Source organism: Chelonia mydas, chromosome 7 (assembly GCF_015237465.2).
Source record: "Chelonia mydas isolate rCheMyd1 chromosome 7, rCheMyd1.pri.v2, whole genome shotgun sequence".
Lineage (NCBI taxonomy): Eukaryota > Metazoa > Chordata > Testudines > Cheloniidae > Chelonia > Chelonia mydas.
The window spans coordinates 105751316-105772187 of NC_057853.1; the positions used below are offsets into that span (position 1 = coordinate 105751316).

Sequence of the window (20872 nt, forward strand, 5' to 3'; positions counted from 1 at the left end):
TGGTCCAACACTATTTAACATTAACTTGAAAGAAAATAAAGTCACTGATCAAGTTTACAGATGACACAAAAATTGAGGCTGATGGTAAATACAGAGTGATCTGGATTGCTCAGTAAACTAGGTACAAGCAATAAATGTTTCCATATGGCCAAATGCTAAGTCATACATCTAGGAACAGAAGATGCAGCCAAGAGAGCTGACCTGATCATTGGATACATAAAAACAGGCAAATTTCAAGTAGAAATGAAATGCAAATATACTTATTTTGATTTTCTTCATTTTTCTGAATGAGAGTCAATGCCCAAATTTCAAGTCCATGTGACCCACCACCATGTGTTATTGCTTAACTTACATTTCAGGGATTTTTATTTATGTACCATTGCATAGTTATAGCCAATAGATGAGTGGTACAATGGTGCCAGTTCAATATAAAACTCATAAAAAGTAGTCTTTAAATGTTGGAGAATGGTGGTTGACCTTCAGTATTCTTAATTGAGCACCTAGCAACACCGTGTTACAGGACTTCTTGACAAAATACTCCAACCAATTGTCAAGAGGGCCTTAGAAATTTGAGGTAATTTATCTAGTAATAGACAGCTGCCATTTATAGTAGAAATGAAGCAAATCTTGTTGCCCTAGTAACTATTCTCCACCTCATAATGGTGGATCTGTCTCACCATTGTGGTATCACTAGAGCAGGCCAAGTTCTCTTCTCTTTCTCTGACAGGCAATATGAGAGGTAGAGAAAGAAACAGAAGTGGTAATTGGAAGCAGCACTGTTAGAGAAGGGCCTATACAGGAAATAAGAATTCAAATCCCACTGAACTTTTGGAAAGCTTGGAGCTGAACTTCACTGGTTGGGTCCATTTCTGGTGCTTCTACAGCAAAGCCCTTCCCCAGAGCAGAGTACAGAGCAAAAGAGTTAGCTATGCCCTAGGAGAAAGTTTTGCTCTTTACTTTTTCATATTTTGTGGTGACCATGACATGTGTATGTATAAGCTCCCCATCTCTTCTGTCCAGCGGTTCCTCCCTTCTCTTTCTTCACTCCGCTTGTTGCTGCCTGACCTGTGTGCTGCACTTACATCTGGGTGAGTGATGAACCACCATTATATTAGATCCTTTATCTCAGTTTCTATTTACAACCTTTGCCCCTGCTACTTGGATCCAGGAATGACTGAGAACATCTGTTGCAGACCTCAGCAACTACAGAGGCTGCCCGATCGGGCCACTGCTGTAAATAAATTACATTTCATTTTTCTTACCCATATCCTCCACTGTATCTCCTTACCCTGGTGATGTAAGCTTCATGGCCATAGTTCTAGTGCAGATAAGGTTTCTTCATCTTTAAGAGGATAAGAGTTCTCCACTTCAAAGAGGTATTAGGTTTAATCCATTAAACATTGGTGAAGCATGAGAGATTCTTGGCTTCTAGGCATTATAGAAGTTCAAAGTTGTGTCACCAATATTGGTTTCCAGTCAGCAGGGCCAAACGAGCTTGGCTTTAAAAAGCTGTTCCAGAGTATGCTTTAGAGAGAACCTGCTGGTTCATCAAGTTGCAATGCTGAGCTTTGCACCCTCCCCCAAAATCTTCAGGGCCCTTTAAGAACTCAATTGAAACAATCCCCACAAGGGTTCCATTTATTTAATCCACTAGGTACACCCAAACCCTCAAGGCCCCAACCCTGGTTCAGTGCCACTTGCACAGTAGTCAAAAAACAGTCTTTGAAAATAAAACAAGTTCTCAACCATTATCCCAGTTTTAGCTGGGTACAGCCCCTCCGTCCTGAGGGTCTGTGCTTCCCTGTACCTTCTGCTGGGTGTTTGACTTTCTCCACAGTCCTCTCCAAGTCCCCTTGCCAAGAGATCTGTCTCCTGCTGGCTTTTCAGGTCCTGCAGGAGCCTTCTTGCTCCCTGCTGTATCTACAGCCATAGCTGCAGTCTCCTGGGCTTCCTTTTTAATCCTGGGACTATGATTCAATGCTGCTGTAATCAGGGCTGTTTTAGCCCCAGGAGCTCCAGACTACATTCAAGCCACCCTTTTACAAGAACTTTGCTGAAGTTCAGTATCTACTAATAGATAACAAAGAAAATATTATCCTTTATCAAGAAGGCAGCTGAAAAAAGTTAGAGCTCAGGCACCTGCACCATTGGTTATGGATTTCTTCGGGGAGTCTTGTTGGAGTTGTGTATTTCATCTCTCCATTCTATGTCATCAGCGCCGTTCAATTTTTCCTCCCTCTTCAATGAAAGTACTGGAGAGAGAATTGGCTGTTTTAGAGTTTTTCCCTAAAATAATCACATCTTGTTTAAAGGAAGTTCTTGGAAGGGCAATAGAATTCTCCCAAGGTACAATGGATGTCCTATCAACAGTTGCAGTTGTAGTATACTCACAGCTACGCGCAGTGGTTCTAATGTCAGTGTGATAAATTGACTAGTACCTAGACACAGTGGTAGTATTCCTATTCTTAGTTTTATTTACAATGTTTCCATTTTTGATCATTCCCTTTTTCAGCATAGAGGAAGAGTAAAAGCAGATATCAAAGACTGGCCTTCAGGGGTGGGCCCTAAGAGTTTCAGCAGTTGGAGACATCTCCTTTCCTCCATCAAAGGATTGTCTCCTTGGCTTGGGAATTATGTGTAAAGTGTTCTCGGAAATTGAGGACTCCCACAAGGAAACATGCTGGCCTTTCACTCTTAATAAGTTTCCCCACAATGACCCACTCTGCCTTGAAGAAGTGCTTTCAAACAAAATTCTGTAGGGGGAAAAAAGTTAAGAGCTGGGTGAAAAGAACAGAAGTACAATATATTGAATTTATCCTGGAAATCTGCTAATACGCGTGTAAATTAGTGCCAGCTAGGTGAATGGACATACAAGTATATTATACATATAGTACAGGTTGACTAACAAAAATGCAGATGTTAATTAAAAAAGCCTTTATTTTGTTATTTTCCTCTCTTCGTTCACTGTGTTACTAGTCATCTTAAATTCTGAGATCTTATGTTTTTGGTCAACACCTGTAGCGATGAGGACCTACTCTTGACGGGGCTTCTGGAAAATGCCACTGTGCACAAACATTTTCCAGCTCCCCTCACCTTTGATTTAGCAGATTGGGAAAGACATGGGTATTTATCAGAAGGGGATTAGACTGGAAGATGTATAGCGCTCTAAATGCAGCCAACATGGAAAACATGACATGATGTGTTCACACTGCAAGCCAGCCTGTGAGACTAACTTCATGTTTTCCCATTGTGATTCCACAACCTCAATATATTTCCATAGAAGGCATAATAAGGCTATTTTTGTTCTAATTTTAGATATTAGGTAGACGTATTGGCAAGACCTGAGCACACTGTAGCTGTTGTACAGATGTAATTACAATAGCAACTGAGTATACCTTTGATAGCAACAGTTGCTTCTTTAATGCAATCTAAATAGGAAAATGAAATTTCAATGTTAAATCAAATCTACACCCATTACAATGAGCCACAATGCATCACAGCAAGTTACTGTACATCCTTAATACAGTCACATAGAACTAGTCTCACTCAACAGGTTTTCACTTCAAGTTCTTCTAGTCCACCAGCTAAATCAGAGGCCGAGTGGTATTATACTACCAGCTCTTCTCCAGTCTGCCAAAGAACATCCTGAAATGTTTTATTCAGGCTTATCAACCTGGGAAAGCCATTCATAGAGCATCTGTATTTACCTGGAAGTTTCCTTTCTTCTGGCAATAAGGTCTACCAATCTGTTACAATGGATATTTCAGCCTGCCTGCAGCTTGCAGGTAGAACCAGACTAATTCAGTGCTCCTCCCCCACCCCATCCCCAGCGCCCATCACTAGCTAATGTATCCATCCAGCATCTTGACAGATGACAGGAAACACAGCAAAGTCAGCCTGTCAATGGTGCTTGACAGTAGTGTGGGAGAAGACCCTGATGTGCGAGTGGCAGACCTTGCCACAGTGGCTACAGGTCCACTCACCAGATGAAGCATACTTGCAATGACTGCACTAACCTTGACCTGGCTTTTACAGACTGAGCAATTGCAGGCAGGGTCCTCCCAATTGTCAGTGGGAATGCTGAATTTCTTGAGACCTTGCTTGACCTTGTTGCTGTGTTGGAGCTTCGGCCTTCCTTTGTGTTGCGGGCAGTTCTTGAGTTGGTTATAGAGCACAGCCTTCGGCAGACAGACAATCTTTATGCACATGTAACCCACATACCTTCTGGGTGTGGTGTTGTGTCCCATCTACTGGCACCGAGACCACTTAGAGAGAGATAAAATGAGTCTGCTCTACAGACTTAGCTAACAGCCAATTGGCTTTTCACTCATATGGTAGAGAGTCATGCACTAAGCTCCAGAAGTCCCCAGTTCAATCCTGCCTGCTGACGACCGGGGTCTGTTGGCGTTACACATACACTCCATGTGCCCTAGCCAGCGAAGTTTGTGAGCATCCAGCATAGTCTGCATAGACTGTAAGGCTGGTTCTCTTAAGGATCTTGTTGTTAATGAGCTGTTGGTGCCAAGTAACAAGGATTTTTCTGAGACAGCCAAAGTGGAAGTTGTTCAATCTCTGCTTCTGCGTGGAGTACATGAATCATCTTTCACAGCCATAAAAGAGGGTACTTAAGACACAAGCCTGAAAAATGGACACCTTTGTGTTCAGGGTTCCAGAAATGTGACATAAGTTTATCAAAGGTGACAGAGGCTTTGGCGATTCTCACATCAAGTTCTCTAACAAGGCTAGGTGGACTGGTTAGAATTGAGTCAAGATAGCAAAAGCAATCCATATTGTCCAGCGCTTCATTGATGTAGATTTCAGGTCAGATGTTGGTGCCCTGTGACCTGACACCTGTTTTCTCGATACTGATTAGCATGTCAGACTTAATACAATGTATCAGGGAAACATTCATCCCGATCCGCAATTTATCAGGTTAGAGACATATGCAGCATCATGTGCTAAAGATCAGATCCTGAATAGCGAGCTGGTGACATGCCTTTTGCTTGAAATTGTCTGATGTTGAACAAGCTGCCATCTGTCCTCGACTCAGTATGCCAGATTGTTTCCAAAAGCATACTTAATAAGATGCCAAAGCCGGTAGGTGCTAAGATGTAGTCTTGCTTCATACCAGTATCGATGCTAAACTCTGATGTTTCATTTTCAATCTGGATAGTTGCCTTCATTCCCTCATGGAACTCCTTAAATAGGGAGAGCACTTTTTGTGGACAGCCAATTTTTGACAGGATCTTGTCTATGCTATTCCTGCTAATCAAAAACCTTTTGTAGGTCAAATGAATGCTACATAGAGAGGTGCCTGTTGTTCATGGCTTTTTTCTTGCAACAAGCACATTGTGAAGGATGTCAATCATGGAGCGTGCAGCTCTGAACCTGCACTGGCTCTCAGGATAAAATTCTCTCAGCAAGGACTGAGTCCTTTCAGCAGAACCTTGCAAGCACCTTGCTGACCAGAGATATCCCTCAGAAGTTGTTGCAGTCTGCTCTGTCCCCTTTATTCTTGTATAAAGTAATTATGTTTAAGTCTATCAGATCCTGGCTTTCTTCCCAATGGGTGCAGAAAAGCATGTGGAGGTCACTTACCCTAAAGGCATGGGTGGGAGAGCTGGCATCTGATTTGCTGGCTGCTTTCCCAGGCACAATCTCTTCAATAGCTTTCTCTACATCTTCACGAGTTCGCGGTCCAGCGCTTGTATTGTTGGAAGCTGGGACATGGCAGCTAAGACAATATCAAACATAATGGCATCCTTTGAATAGAGGTTTTTGCAATACTCAGTCCACCAGCTTGTCTGTCAGTCAGGATGGTAGTATCTTTTGCTTTCAGTCTTCCTACAAATTGGACCAAGTGCCTCTTTGTTTCCATCATTGTGGTACCACAAAGGTCCCCTCTTTCAAAGCAAGTCTGAATCATTTTGCACAGGTTTTGCCAATACTTCCGAGTACATTTTGTGATGGCTTTCTGGACCTTCCTTAGCCTCTTTGAAATTAAGAGTTCTGGACTTAGCTGATTGTTGAAGTAAAGTTAGGTGAGTAGTAAAGTTGCTTTTTCTTTTCTATGAGTGGGAACAGCAGATGTTCAGATGCTGCAAACCAGTCAGGTTGTTTTTCCTTTGTTGTTCCAAAGACATCCTTGGCAGTAGTGAGTATATTATTCTTGAAATTTTCCCATAAGGTGTCAGAATCAGGGGAATCAAGTTGATCATTTTCAGAGACATGCTCAAGCGCACATTAAAACTTTTCACAAGTGTCAGAGTCCTTCATGTTAGTGATGTTGAGGTGAGGGTTGTCTTTTGGCTTCACATGATGGATCTTTAAGATGTAATCAGAGCTTGGCCCTGACAAGGGCATGGTCAGTGTTGCAATCTAAACTATGTATTGATTGAGCATGCAGTACATCACAAATGTTTCTGTGACAGATCAGGATGAGGTCAAGCTGATGTCAGTGTTCTGGGTAGGGGAGCCTCCATGTGACCTTGCTACTCCTGCTACCAGCAAAATAGGTATTCAAGACTATCAGGTCACAAGAGGTGCAAAGCTCAAGGACATGCTGGCCATTTTCATAGAGGCTACCTATGCTGTGTTGGCCAATGATGTGTCCAAAATGCTCCCGGTCCTTCCCCACACTTACACAAATCACCAAGAACCACAAGAATGTTCCTTATGGGGGCATTCTTGATTTGTTCCAGTTGAGAATAGAACCCCTTTTTTTTGTGCTGTTTGGAGTAGTCAAGTGTTGGTTGGTAAATGGACAGAAGAATCAGGGTTCCTGAATTTGTATTCACATCCAGCCACATGATGATCTCATTGATAAATACCAGAGGGGTACATGCATTAAGGATAAACTTCCTGACAGCAAATCTGACACCATATACCCTTTGTTCATTTTCAGGTTTCCCACACTAGCAGAAGTGGTGGTTTATTTCATGTAGTGATCCAGTTTCTGAAAGTTATCTCACTGAGAGCCGCAACATCGACACCCATTTAATGGAGTTCTGTCAGTTATGGCTGTTTTTTGAAGTTCATGGTCTTTCAGTTCAAGTCCAGTTAATACAATGTGAACATTCCAACAGGTAAAAAGAAGTTGGAAGGGAGCTGTTTTATCCCACCTTTGAGGTCCTTCCCCAAATTGGGGCAAACAGGCAACCCCTTAATAGGGCTGCTTGGACAACTGAGCAGGTTGCCAAATGCCTGGGCTCTTCCCCACCAGACAAGCAACCAACGAGCACAGATCTTTGATGTGTATGCCTGTAGATTGTGTATATGCTGGAGTGGAGGACTGAAAGTTTACTTGGTGTGAAACTCCCCAAATCTCTAGAGCATAGGAGCAAATATTTCCCGGTGGGTCAGTAATATCAAGAGTAAGTTTCTTCATCTGAAGATTAGCCAGCCCAGCCTCCAGGCAGATTAATGGGCTGAGTTGGGCTGTAGTAGGCCACCTGGTTGGCTGGACCACCTGATTGGCTGAAGGAAATCAGGTCATTGGCTGTTGAATGATTATGCCTGTAGCTGTGATTACTCTTGTGACTGTCTTATTCCTCTCCATCTCCAGACCCACTTGCTCATGACTCCAGGTTCATGACTGTAGCCATTATGCATGACCACCCATGCCCTGGTTGTGACATTGAAAGCCTGGTGGCCACCTGAGCCACAAACATCCACACTGCTGTTTTTATTGTGCTAGCTCAAGTCTGTCTACCCAGGCTGGGAGGCTCACACCCTGCTGCAGTATAGATATACTCCCCAGAAGTCACTGGGTTAAGTTCTTCAGCTTCTTAGCCTGAAGCCCTGTCTACACTAGTGTCTTGTCACTGCTTCAAGCAATGGAGCGGAACAGTGTAAGTTTGACAAAATAAATAAAAGCCTATTCTAGATACAACTTAAGAATGTCTTTCCCCAGTCAGGAGAGTGACTTCTCTTGCTCTCTACCAATAAGGTGATAATTCCCAGGCCTTTGGGAGCCACTTTCCTCAGGTATAACCTTCCTTGATCATAGATTATATGTCAATAGTGCCTAGTAACCCCAGTTAAGGATCAGGACCCTATTGTGCTAGGTGCTTTTCAAATACAGGACAAAGTAGTCCCTGCCCCAGAAATCTTGCAATTTAAGTAAAAGACAAGAGGGGAATACAGAGAAATGGGGAAGCACAAGAAAACAATGGTACAACATTGGTCAGCATGACAGGCAGCTGGTGTGCTGAGATCACTATCTAAGCAGTGTCAAATTTTTCTAAGACATCATTTTTTGAAGGCTAACAGGTTAGTGGCTCTTGGAAGCCTGCTTCCTCCCTCCCCCCCCCCCCCCAAGGTCCCCTCCAGCTGGAACATTTGACAGGCTTTTGGGTGTAGCCAACTGCTTCCCTTGTCTGTAGGGTATTTCACACAGTTATAGACCCTATGATTAGAGAGAAAGCATGCACCAAAGTCCGCTTCAGTTTGAGTTAAACAGCCATAATGGAACTAAGATCAACTGAGTTACAACAGTGAATCCACACCATAGTTAAGATCTTTCCCTCACTATCCTTGCGTCTACATGTTTCTTCTTCAAGCAGCATGATGCACTTACATAGGGGGACAGATGGCTTTAATATGTAATTTACAGCTGTAGCTGTGTTTTCCATGATGAAAGCTTTCTGGCTCTTTCTCTGTAGCAATTTAAATAAAATATTCTGTTTCTGAATACTCTGGAAATATAGATTTGCATGTATCAGAAGAAAAATATTGAAAATTTAGCATGTCATACAATATTAAAACCAAAGCACTTAGGTCATAGTAGTAATATTTACAAGGCACTCTTGACTTTGTTTATTTGTGAATTGGCTAAATTATTATTGCCAAAGATCCCTCCTTGAATGTAATATCAATTTGTGTCATGACTGTCTTAATATTCCTCTGAGATTTTAGTTACAGGAGCTTTAAAAACTCCAGTTGTTACATTAGGACAGGTAAAAGAGTTTTATAACACATGTATTCATCCTACAGTTCATATCAAGGGACTTTAACTGTCTTGAGGCTTTCTACAATACTCAGCCATAAATGAAGTTGAAACCATCCAGGTAACCTGCCTGCTTCCCCCCCCCGCCCCGTTAAAGTTTCCTGCTTGTTTTTACGCCACTGACTAGACATTCCAGTAAAGTGGTGCTGTGCACGTCCAAATAGCCTGATCCTGGAGGGGCATCCTTCTCTACTGCGTATGGCCAAAACACAGCAGAAATGCCCTATATCTGGTGTGTTAGTGGGCTAAGATGCCAAGAGGATGTGCAAAGAGGCTGAAGGCATTCAGAGTGGCATCTCCAACCCTTTGATGGCCATTTGGTGACCACCACATCTAGATATTGCAGATTGTTTTTGCATGATGCAGATTAAACTCCAGTATCTTAGTGACTAGCTTTAGTCGTTCTATTTTTCCATAGGCCTGGGGCAAGAGCATTTGTTCACAGGAGCAAGTGGGATTCCCCCCCACCCCCAGCAAAGGTGCTGCTTCTCTCAAATAGCTCATCTTGGGAATTCCACTGTTTAACTCAGCAGTAGAATGAAAGTTTCAGGGACAGCCATGGCTTCCTAGCTTTTGTGCCAGGACTGGAGAAGAGATCCCCTTGTCTAGACTGTTTTCTTTGGTCTGGTGAAGAATGAAATCAAGCCCAGGGAGAAGCTACCTCTACTGTATCTAGTCCATCTTCCTCCCAGGAGGTGACTAGGAAAGTGAGTGTTTTGTCAATGAGCTTGTGGACAGTGACTGTGGCAGTCACAAGTGGTGACAGAAGTGATGAGGGCAAGCAACAGCGTGGGTAGATGAGTAAAAGGATCTGGCTAGTTTGGTCAGGACTAGCGCATAGGTTTTTGCCTCTTGGGTAAGCTTTGACAGTTTTGAAGGGCTTCTTGTCACCACTGTTATGTGAACCCAAGACTACCAGCAAACAGCTTCAGATTTCAGATAATCTAAAAACAGTGTTCTTGTCAGGTTCTCTTTCTTGGACCTGAAAAAGGGCTTACAAAGAGTGTTGCATTCCTTTAAACAGGAGGAACAGGCTTAAATTTGAGTGTAAACTAAATACATTGATTTAACTAGCCCTTATGGGATCTGATCTTGTATATTTAATATGGCTACTCAGTCTATTCCTATCATATCAAGTTCCATCCTACAGAAACACAGGTTAAGTTACTGAACAGCAGAAGTATAAAATTCTAATTTAATGATACAGGTCTCTGATGTGTATTTGCTCATTATGTGAAAGAATATTAATTATGAATTATCCTATTTCTCACCATGTAGATTTACACTGAGAGTCAACTGTTAATACTCTGCTGGAAGTTAATGATATTCTGTCTTTCTAAAAAGAAGATAATCTGGTTGATTTATTAAAAGCATTTATATATCCATTTTATTTTAGACAAATTGCTAAACTCTTTGCTTCTGGGGTGGATACATGCATAGTTAATTGGCTTGTGTTATATTAAATGTACTGCTGTTAGGCAAACTTATCCTCTCATACATATGGTGGATATTGATTCTGATCTTCTGTCCCCAGTGTACACATGGAAAAACTTCCACTAAGATCTATGCATTTAAGAGAAGAACACTGAGATCCTCTGTGCAGATTGGATGAATCATTTTACTCCTATATTTACAAAGATAATGTCCACCATTGGCCATTCTAAATGGCATTTCAGTTAAAACTCAAACTCTGCATTGTATATTGTCAGATTTTTTGAAGTGAATCAATAACTCTGAACCTAATTCTCATGCATGTTATGCATGGATAGTTGTGATAGTGCATGTATAATTTTACAAATTAAATCTGAATATTCACAGTATTAAACTACTTCAGTCAAATGACCTCCAAAGCCTGCAACTCCACCTATCCCCACCCCCCAAAAAAAATCCTTTCAGAATTGTTTGTGTAACCCTTCTGCCTGTCAGAGTTGGCAGCAACAAGGGCTGGGTTCAGTATCTAGGGGTTCCATTCCAATAACCCATTTCAAAACTGGCTCGAGCCCCCACCCAGTGACCTGGGACAAATATATATATCACCCCTGCTGGGTGCCTCCAAGAGGCAATACTTCCCCTCTTGCAAGCACAGAGTCTGAGTGTAGCAAAAAGCCTTTTAATAACAAAGAGAAACAATGTGGCATTATGTTGGGGAACCACTATCAACAGGATTCATAACACAAGCCATGAGCAAAAAACCTAGCCCAAGCAAATTGGGGCGTGTCCTTTCCCTTTGGTTCTTGAGTCCAGCAACCCAAAAATCACCCAAAGTCCCAAAAGTCTAACAACCCAAGTGTCTGTCCCTGGTCAGGGCAGCCCCAGAGTTTGAAAGTTTATCTGCAGAGTTTTACCTCCCAACCTGGGTGGAGATGAGGGGGTTAAGGGGCACTTTATGTGGTCCAAAGCTGATTGCCCCACCTCTCCATGGGGCTCTGCTCTGCCAGCCACCCCATGAGCTGCTCCAGGCATCCAACAAACTGCTCTGCTCCACGAGCCACTCTGCCCTGCCTGCCATCCCGCAAACTGCTCCACAATATATTTTCAGGCTCCCCCACTACTTAAAACTCAGTGATTTCAGCTTTTAGTAAGTTTAGCTCTTGTGATTTCAGCTTGTAGTAGGGGAGCCTCAGTGCTGGTGCACCATTAGCCCAAAGTGAACTCAGCTCAGCAGCCTGTAACTAGACTCCTAAAGGAATCAAAATGAGCTGATATTCTACAGTGGAGAGAGGAGGAAGTGCAATTAGCACCAGGGTGTGCATACCACCAAGTATTAATACCTGTCCCCAGCCTCTCTCCATTCACTGGGTTTTGGAATCCATGACCCTTGTCTAGCAAGGGCTGCTTAGTTGATGGTGAGTCCCTCCATCATAACAAGAGACCATATACAGTTCCACTGTCCTTGATTCACACAATCAGGATAATAAGTTTATTCCTGCCCCAGTAACAGAGAAACTGGGGCTCCTACAGCAGCCAAAGTGACTGTCTAGGCAGGGTGGGTGTGCCTATGCAAATGAGATCAGCCACTGAAGTTTGCCACAACCCACCATGACTCGCCACCAGATGTCAGGGTAGAGCTCATCCTGACTCTGCTTACATTTGTAAACTTATTTGCAATTGGAAAACCTACACCTGTGAGTGCAAATTAGGTACACAGATGCACAGTATGACATGTAAGCCCAGATACAGGGATTGCATGAACAGTTGTGGCAGTAGACCATTTTTGAACATTTTGTTTTGCAATCATTTTTAAAGTTAAAAAACATACTGCATTTAATTGTGGGACTTGATTTTCATGTGAACTCAACAAGCAACACTAGTCCATTGCTTTAGGCTCTAAAGGAGATTTGCTGATTAAACAAGAAAGAAAAGCAATGTACCTAGTCTTTTTCCCTTCTCTTCAGTAGTTTGTTCTATTTCCCTCTGTTCTTGTGCTTTTAAATCTCTGGAATGATAGCTGCACTCCTCTCTGGTAGTCACTTTTACAACAGACTAGATCAGTGGTTCTCAACCTGTGGGCCAGTTGTGGCCCAAACACATTGCAAGTGACATGGGCTGCAGCTAATGTTTAAACTGCTTGTGACTGTCAAAGTTCCCTCCCCACTCTGAACTCTAGGGTACAGATGTGGGGACCCACCTGAAAGACCCCCTAAGCTTATTTCTACCAGCTTAGGTTAAACTTCCCCAAGGTACAAATCCTTCCTTGTTCTTGGATGGGTACTGCTGCCACCACCAAGTGAGTTAGAGATTTGGGAAGAGACCCACTTGGAGTTCCCATTTCCCTAAACTATCCCCCCCCCCCCCCAAGCCCTTCACCCCCTTTCCTGGGGAGGCTTGAGAATAGCCTACCAACCAAATAGGTAAACCAGGTGAACACAGACCAGACCCTGGTTTTTAGTGTCCTAAAAACCAAATCAGATTCTTAAAAAACAGAATTTTATTATAAAGAAAAAAGAACCCCCTCTAAATCAGGATGGAAAGTAATTTTACAGGGTAATAAGATTCAAAACAGAGGATTCCCCTCTAGGCAAAACTTTAAAGTTACAAAAAACAGGGATAAACCTCCCTCTTAGCACAGGGAAAAGTCACAAGCTAAAACAAAAGATCCTCTACTGCATTTCCTTGCTACTACTAACTATTTCTGTAAATTAGATGTATCATTCAGTAGGAGCTAGATTACTTGCTTGGTCTCTGACTCAGAGAGAACACAAACAAAAACCTTCCACCACACAGATTTGAAAGTATCTTCCCCTTATTGGTCCTTTTGGTCAGATGCCAACCAGGTTATCCTAGCTTCTTAACCATTTACAGGTAAAGGAGGGATTTTATGCTACCATTAGCTGTATGTTTAGGACAGTGACTATTTGGGGAATGTGTGTACAAGCTATGAATTCTGGTTGAAACTAACTTTGTTTTATCAGGGAATGCTTCTGTTTCTGGATCTTTGTGTTGCAAAAAATCTCATTCATAATTTTTAAACATGGTCTGTACTTATCATGGAGTCAAGGTCTCTACCCATCTAACAGCTTTGTTATAACAATATCTAGTAACAATGGTTATGATTGTAAAGAGATTTAAAAACCATTGTGGATGTGGATGGTGGAAAGATGAAGGGGTGAAACATCTGATGGGTTTCTTTGAAGGTTTTTAAAGGAGCTGATCATGAAATGCAAGCCACCACTCTTAACATTCACACAGGTATATTTGTTGCAGAAATGGAAAAAGAAGGTTAGCTGCAGATGGTATATTTCAGTTACCTAAGACTAGCCTACAGTGATTACCTGAGTCCACATTTACCAGACACTGGTTTCCAAATACTGAAGTATTTCCCCATTTTGAGAGTAGGAGGTAACCATTGCTCCTTTAGATAGTCTGCTATGGTAACTGTTGGTAAGTTGATTTTGTTAGCTTGATTTTTGTAGTTTGTTCATCAGCACATGCAAGTATGGAGCAGACTGCAAGAACTATTGCAGTCCATTGTTTTTTGCCACAATTGTCACATTTAACTGTTAGAAACAGAAATCCCATAGGCAATCCAAGGTTTAGGCTTCTTACTTCACCACACTCCAGAAACAAACTGAAACACCATAACCTTACACAAATAAAAGCCATCTGGCTTACTGAATGGCAAAAGGAAAATGGGAGAGCCCAGTTTTCCATAAGTATTTATAGCCTTTGTGCAGGAGTTCTCAGAACTCTTCAGCAGATGGGGCAGAATTTCTTTGAGTAAAATTCATGTTTAATCACTCCAGATGTTTCACACAGTGGGGGAGGAGAAGCAGCAAAATACATGTGCCTTTACCAAAAAACCCTATATTCTAAAGCTTGAAATAAATATCTAGGTTTTTGGTATTTTTCATTCAGATCTCAACTTTTTTATATAAACAAAGGAGGCAAGTCTCACTATTATTTTACAGAATAGTCATACAAAGATTTGTCTGAAACCCTACAGCAGGTCAGTGGCAGAACCTGAAATAGAACTCAGGTCAGCCTAGTGTCCATCCACTCTGCCTCCCAAATAAAAGAAATAAAGTCCATGGAGGAAACCACAGGAAAGCTTTGCCTTAGCTAATGTCGGTCATTTATGTGGATTTTATATGATTTTTTTCTGTGAATGTTAATGTTGAGTTACAAAAAACTGAATGTTTTCCATAAAAAGACCATGTTGTAAAAATCATGCAGCCACTGGGATACAAAGCTCATTTGTGAGAGAAAGTCCTCATGACCACAGATTGAGAACTTTGGCTCTACTACAGGGTATCTTAAAATCTAATGTACAAAACACTTGTCACTTTGTGACAACTTTGCCTCTCTCAAAACAAACTGGAGCAAGTATCCTTGATATAATGCCTCTGAATTCAATGCTATTACATCAGCTATATATTGGGTCCATTATTTCATCTTTCAACATGTCCTTGAAGAAAAAGCAGTTGACTTATCACATGAAACACAAACAGTTGCACAGGACACCTGAAAGCAAAATGCTGGTATATTTCCTGCCTGTGCTTTGCTGCTGTCATGGAAATGAAGCCAATGCCTTGCATTTAATGTAACATGAGCAATCCAGTTGTGAACATCTGGCCAATCACTGTTAGCAAGAGGGATGCAGCCTGTAAGCTATGCTTTGATTCACTTGTGCACTAACACAGCTGGCATGGCAAAATTTTTGCCATGCATGTCAAGCCTTCCACATTTCTACAACAATTAGTATTAAATTTGAAGCATTTATATTTTATTTCCTCTTGCCATGACTGTTGGTAATGAACAAAGACCACAGTTGCAGTGATTGGCACAGATGGAGACTACAACTAAAGAGTAGTTAGATTTAAAGGTAAGATTTAAAATGTAGATTTAAGAAGAGACTCTAAAGATCAGTCACCCCTTAAAAATAGAACGGATTACACCAAAGATGACCTGTCTCCAACTCACTTAAAAGGAAGTCGAGTGTCTTTGCAAGAGGTAGCCTACCATGCTAATGCAAATATTCCCCGAAGGCTCAGGTGTGGTCCATGGGGACTTTCAGTTCCTGTTTTTCTCAGCAATTTAATGACTTAGTGATGTTGGCTGGTTTTATGTATCTTTAAATATTTGGTCATTGTGGGGTACATTTTCAAAGCAGTACAGAAAACATATGGAGTAATCACAGTACTACTTTTGAAGTTTCATAGCAGCATTGAGGTTCTCTCAAAGACTTGAAAATTGATAACTAATGAAAGGAACTGAGTTAAGAAATACATCTCCCCACCCCCTAACTGGGAAAATGGATCTGGGAATATACCCTGGAATAGATATGGCCACAGAGACTTAAAGGCTGGTCTTATGGAGGAAGGTTGGTATTCTACTCAAGGTACTGGCCTGGAGCACAGAAGATATAGGGTCAGTTCTTGGCTTCCTGTGAACCTTTGGCAAATCATTTAGTCTGTGTCTCAGTTACCAATGTATAATACTAGCATAATACTTCCCAGAAGGGTTGTGAGGATAAATCCATTTATGTTTGAGAGACATTTAGATACTATGATGCCAGTGGACATAAATCTTTAAATTAAAACATAAGCTTGTTATTTGTAGGATTGAAAAAAGTGGGGGGCAATCCTTCAAAAGGACCAATCCTTTGGATCACAGACAGCATAGAAATAATATAAATTAACAAATAATGACAGATGCTCACTGAATGGTTTGGTTCAAGGTCTTGTCCAAACAGTTTGTCCATTTATATTTTTCCCAACCTCCCATGAAATTAATGTTTTTTTTCATATTTATTAAAATGGTCAGAATTTCAGGTTTTAGTCAAAAAACACGAAAACCAAAAATCTGTTGGTTTCAGTACCCAAAAGCCAAGTTATTATGGTTTAAAACTTTTAAGAGTTTATCTTTAAACAAAATACCCACACCACACATGGATTTCCAAAACTTGAAGTATTTATGAAAATGCAAAATTCTGAAAAAAATTGCCTTTAATTGAAAAGGCTATTTTCCATCAAACACATTGCAATGGAAAATAGCTCTCTACTGCCCATTGTGGTAATTTTTGCAATATTTTTAATGCATGTGTGACTCAATTTACCCATTCAATTTGTATTGCTACCTACTGGGTGAGAAGGGGTTAATTGCTACCCGAGGACAGAGATGTAGAGCATGGCTGTATGCCATATAGACCTATCTAGAACTGATTGGAATTAGCACAGATGAATGGAGGGCTCTGGAGAGTCAATTGGCACGCCAGAGTGGAGAACATGAGGACACAGCAGGACTGCAACTTGGGACAAAGAGCAGGTGTGAACATGCTGAGTTTTAAGTTTGCTGCAGGCCAGGACAGAGACACACAGGGTAAGCCTCTCCTGCCCAGACAGACTAGCGTCAATGTGGTAAAAACATGTTGATGTTGCAGCAGTGGGGAGGATCAGGCTAGTCACCTGAGCTTGGACCCAGTGGTTAGGGTGGGACTAGGCTTGGGTGGCTAGCCCAAGCCTCTGCTGGTGCCACAACATCCACTCAGCTATTTTTAGTGCTCTGGTACGAAGTGTCTTTCTGGGCTGGAGCTGCAGGATAGATGTACTCAGGGTTCTGAGAGACCTGCAGGGAGATAGTTAAATCTTAAGAGACTCTGGGAAAGTGGGCAGGTAATTCTGTTCCCATGGACTGACTTCAGTTTTGTGGCTATTGTTCTAACCTGGACTCTAGTTGACTAATAAATGGTGGCTTGTTTTGAAAGGATTGCCCTGTGTTGCTGCAGAGGTTTACTGGACACACTGCTCCCTGAAAGGGAAAAGTCTCCAATTGGTGGCTGGACTTGCTGTAGAGCCAGGGTGAGAAGGGAGCTGGAGCCAAAGGCTCAGTCTTGGAGTTGCAGAGCCATGGGGCACATCCTTGTAGAAAAGCTAAGCCTGGCAAATAGGAGTACTCCCAAAGAGACTGTTTAATGGGTGGGAACATTGAACACCTTGGTAAATCTGGGACACCCTGATTATTTGAGGAGTGGGTGAATATTCCCAAAGAGGGGCTTTTGAACCTCCTGAACTGAACCTGACTTTCATGAGACTGGATGGGCAGACAAAGTCTTACTGCCTCCATGATAATAGTATATTGTATTGTAAAGCAGTTGCGCTCCACAAGGTGACAGCTGGTTGCTCTTGTGGGGCCAGCCTAGAAGATCCCTGCATACCAGAACACACTGCTGAAACAAGAAGGATGAGGCAAAGGATATTGAGTCATTTGAGTGGATGGATATTAGATTCTCCCATCCCTAACTTTATTAGAAAATTACATAATGCAAGCTATGTTTCCATTCCTTCCTCTTTTATGCAATTAACTGTTGTAATTGAATGCAATTAAGGCCTACGCGATGCCACAGACAGCATGAAAGTCAGAGCAACATGCATCCCTTATCAAGAATTTGAAAAGGGATCACCTGCTCTGGGATTTTCATAATGAAAAAAGTTAATTACAAATGATGCTATTCTAAGTAAGCAGCTAGAAACTAAATATTAGCTTAGAGACTAACACATTTATTAGAGCATAAGCTTTTGTGGACTGTGTATGTGTATAATATACACAAAGTTGGAAGTTGCCATACAAACTGTGAGAGCCTAATTAGTTATGAGCTATTATCAGCAGGAGAAAAAAAAACTTTAGTGATCATCAAGATGGCCCACTTGATCATCACTACAAAAGTTCTTTAGTTGAGCTATGATCAGCAGGAGAGAACTTTTGTAATGATGATCAAGTGGGCCATCTTGATGATCACTAAAGTTTTTTTCCTCCTGCTGATGATAGCTCATACCTAATTAGGCTCTCAGTTTGTATGGTAACTTCCAACTTTGTGTGTTTATGTTTATATTATATATACATACACAGATTTATTATATGTTCCATTCTATGCATCCAATGAAGTGGGCTGTAGCCCACAAAAGCTTATGCTCTAATAAATGTGTTAGTCTAAGTTGTCACAAGTACTGCTGTTCTTTTTGTGGATACAGACTAACACGGCTGCTACTCTGAAACCTAAATATTAGCTTGGGGCACTTGAGCTAGGTGATTATATTTTTTAATCAATTTGTGCAGAATTTGTCACTAGAAGTTTAAGCCAATCCTTGGCAGCTGAACATGGCCTTCAACACAGAACCCTGAATATGGCTGGGAGGAGAGGAGGAAATGAGGATGTAACTAATTTACAATGGTAGCATAACACTGCAGGTTTGTATACAGACAATACCAGTACATGTCTCTGGTATATCTTTTTACAAAGATTATCCACTTGTGTTGTCTGGAAGGAACCAGAAATGGGAGCTTGATGGCTTTTCATCACTGCATTAACAATTGTACTGCATTCTAAAGATAAAAGTAATAGAACACATTTAATCTGATGCATTAGCTATCTTGAAAGTGATCAATTTACACCATTTAAAAGGACTGTGTGTTAAGAGGGATAAAAATCCACTCCTTCAAACTGCTGTGTACTCACTAAAATAGGACGACAATGCCAAGAGATAATCTAATAATCAGAATTGCACACCAACAGCAATACCTTATATTTAACCTTTCAGTTTGATCAGTACAATGCCTGCACATGAATATCACAATTTGTTTTTCAGAATTTCAATTTCTTAGAACTCTTTGAAATAAAGTAAAATAATATCCTTGAAAATAAAGTGTTTGAAGAGTTTCCTGGTGAATTCTTATAGCTGTGAGAATTGTAGTCAGAAACAATAAACGCTGTTGCCAAATCAAATTTATTGCCAGCCACAACATTTAGTATTTTTCTTAGAGTCCCAGCTCTCAGTCTCAGCTTAAATTAAAATAATTTCTAGTCTGCACATGGGAAAGGTTACCCAAGTGTACCCTACAGCCTCAAAAACCAAAAGGTAAATACCACCTCCAATATTTATTTGGTTTTAAATCTCAGTTGCTTGTGGCCTGACTGGTGGTTTTTGAACAGTTGAGGTTGGCAATGGGTCTATTAAAGCTCCCCCAAAGCACACCTATTTCACTTAGACAGGTTAACAACCAATGTTGGGAGAGGATCACCCCAATTTCATTTTAATTAGTATAACCTGGCCCTGATGATAGTAATCATGGTCTGACTGGGTCACTGAACTACAAGAGATTTGATATCTCTTATTGTTTACTTTATTATTTATGTACCCAGAGATTTTACTTACCAAATCAAAGCAGGAACAGTCTCAGTACACTTGAGAGACCTCTTACTTCTGCACTGACAGCCTCCTTGCAATGCCAGCATGGCTTCTCCAGAGAGTTATTTTGTCCATTAGAGTTCAGCATTATCTTACTCAGCAAACACATGTGGATTTGAAGGGAGGTATGATTCCATGGACAGCAGCCATCCTCACAACTTCCAGACATGCTCCCAGGGCTTCTGTCAGGGGAACAATGTTACAGAACTAGTCCTTGCCAATGCCCTACTCCAGTTCTACCCATCTAGACCCAGATCCACAAAAATACTTAGGTGCCTAAGTCCAGGATTCAGGCCCAGTTTTGACTTCCCTGCAATCCACGAATCTTTTACTGAACCCAGTGGGCATCTATACTTGCTTGGCTCTTAAGTTTTCAGGGTAAAATTTCCTTCAGACCTATATTTCTGCCTCTGGTTATGTACACTGCTGTCTCACTCAAGACTTCCAAATGCTCATTTCCTTCCCAAGCTGCAGAGCGATTCACAAACCAGGGAGACAGATAGGTATTTGTCCACATAAGTAACATGCAGGGCCTGATCCAATAGATCTGCTCAGAGCTGCCAACTGGATTAGGTCCCATTCAAAATCCAGCTGCCACCAGAGAAGGAGGTGGTGGTGCCTACCTTATAACTTTTAGCCCAGAGGTTAGAGAACTCAGCTGGGATGTGCCAATAACTGACCCAATGACTGTTCTGCTAGGTATTGTGGCAAGGTACCTTCTCTGTCTCACCAGCCTCAGCTGTTTTTAGCCTTGGTGAGACAGGCTTGGGTAAACAGTCCTTCTAGGATGCACAGGGGAAGTCCATTCCTTCCCTCAGCTAGTCTCCTGAGCTTGTTTTTCTTCCCTTCTGGGAGGGAATGCAGCCTCCCCACCTGGTGAGGCTCACTGTCTTCCTGCACCTAGCCTACTGGCAGCTTGACCTCTCTTTCTCACCACCTACAGGGGAGGGTTTAAAAAGGTCTCAGGCAGCTCTTAGTTGGAATCAGCTGATCCTAATTGACCTCAGGTAACCCCCTCTCAGCTGATCCTAATTGATTCTCTGGTAACCCCTTCTCAGGGGAACCTGATTGACCTGTAGTTACCCCTACTCAGTTGATAGGGAGGAGGGCCTTTTAACCTTCTGGGACTGTTTTCTACCCCCCATTTGCAGCTGTCTGTCCTGAGTTTATCACAGTATCAACA

General features: G+C 41.7%; 1 long non-coding RNA gene across 1 annotated transcript; it reads right to left on the reverse strand.

Annotated features, from left to right (window-relative positions):
• Positions 1-215: 215 nt before the first annotated feature.
• LOC122466668 lies at positions 216-20617 on the reverse strand. The gene is made up of 3 exons (XR_006292374.1): positions 20406-20617; positions 19657-19871; positions 216-2753 (listed from the first exon to the last, which is right to left on the reverse strand). It is a non-coding gene; the product is annotated as an uncharacterized LOC122466668 (long non-coding RNA).
• Between the last annotated feature and the right edge of the window lie 255 nt (positions 20618-20872).